Raw genomic sequence first — 1,824 nt, 5'->3', positions numbered from 1 at the left:
AACTCCAAATCTCGAGCACCTTTGATATCGAATGCATCATATCTCACGAGATCAACCGAAGCACAAAATTGATACTTAATAGACAATACTCTTATTGTCGTAGATCCGATGATTTTTTTGCCTAATTCTTTTCTGAAGTTCTGACAACTCTATGCTCTGGTTAAAGTAAGTCGCGTTGTGTTCTCCAATAAAAAAAACCACACCGTTCTTGGTGTCACAGACCTCACCGTCATAATAAATAATAGCACTAATCCGTCTACTCATTTTTAACCAAATTATTTGTCGAGAGAAATTTGAAACAAAAACATTATGCAAAAATATAATGCTTCAAATAAATATTAACATAAAAAATCAATGCTTATGCTTACTACGAAATTCTATTTTTTTGAACTTCTTTAAATTCTATTGCTCCAACTTATGCCACCAGAGGTTGAAATATGAGTCATTTATAGCCTAAGGGATAACATCCCACTCGTTTCTGTAAAAATGCCCCAGATAGTGGGGGTTGAAATTTGTAAAGAAAAAATACTCCAAGCAGAACGCACTATCAACAACAATACTGAAAAAGGCGTCCAGCTGAAAGCGTTTTCAGTACCTATGTTGATAGTGCATCCTGCTTGGAGCGTTTTTTCTCTACAAACCTCAACCCCCACTATTCGGGGCACTTTTCAGAAACATCTTAGATATTTCGGGATTTCCGGGATATTTTTTCAGAACTCATCTCGTTAAAATTTTTTTCCAAAACTTCTAAACTCTAATTTATGAACACTAAAAATCCTAAACTCTAAACAAACCCAAAACCCTAATAATAAAACCCAAAACCCTAATAATAATCATTTTTCCTAAAACACTAATTAATAAACAATTAAAAAATTAAATAAAACACTAAAACCTTAATTTAATAAACAATAACCCTAATTTAATAAATGCTAAACCCTAATTAAACAATTGAAACCCTAAAAAACACGGGGGGAATGCATTGACCAAGACGCAGAGGTAAATGTAAGGGGATGGCAAGGGCCCTGACCCCCCTAAAATGTAAAATTGCTATTTAGGCCTTTAAATTTTTTTAAAATTTTAAATTAATAAAGGTAAAATTACACTTTGGCCCCCTTAAAATTATAAAAATTCAATTTAATTCTTTAAAAATTATAAAGATATAGACCATAAAAAAATAAAATTTTATTCGCCCTCTAAAAAATTGTTCTAGCTTCGCCCCTATTAGGACGCGTTTTACTGGTCAAGGGAAAAAAAGCGCTAAACTAGATGCACTTTTCTGATTATTCCCTAAAAACAGCACCAACTGAGTGTGTTTTTGTATAATCGACTCATTTCAGTAAATTTAAACAAAAATGACCCATTTTCGTAATTTTTTTAAAAAAATGAGGATTTTCTAGTAAATCACCCGTTTATGAGGTATTAATTTATTTAAGTACATGAAAGGACGTTGCTTTTCCAACTGAAATTTTGTCCAATCAAAGACCAACTTTTGGTACTACTTGTATGCTTTTTAATTTGATATAGACAACATTCTGATTCCAAATCGTGTTCAAGTAAAAATGTTATCAACTTTCCCCGATATGACATAAAAAAATGTGCTTCGTGATAGGTTAATTTAAATATTTGGTGAAAATAAAATACATAAGGTTTAATAGATTATTTTAAATGTTTTAGTCACTTACGTCAACGTGTTGTAACATTTTAGTCACTGAGCCGTTAATTGTTGTTAACGGTGTAATGGTAGGCTGATATGACATGTTAAATCATAATTTCAAACAAAAATTTTAGGTTAAATTATACAATTGGTCATCATATTTTTTTTGT

The sequence above is a fragment of the Gossypium hirsutum genome, chromosome D12 (genome assembly GCF_007990345.1).
Source record: "Gossypium hirsutum isolate 1008001.06 chromosome D12, Gossypium_hirsutum_v2.1, whole genome shotgun sequence".
Taxonomy (NCBI): domain Eukaryota; kingdom Viridiplantae; phylum Streptophyta; class Magnoliopsida; order Malvales; family Malvaceae; genus Gossypium; species Gossypium hirsutum.
This window is presented reverse-complemented; position numbering follows the sequence as displayed.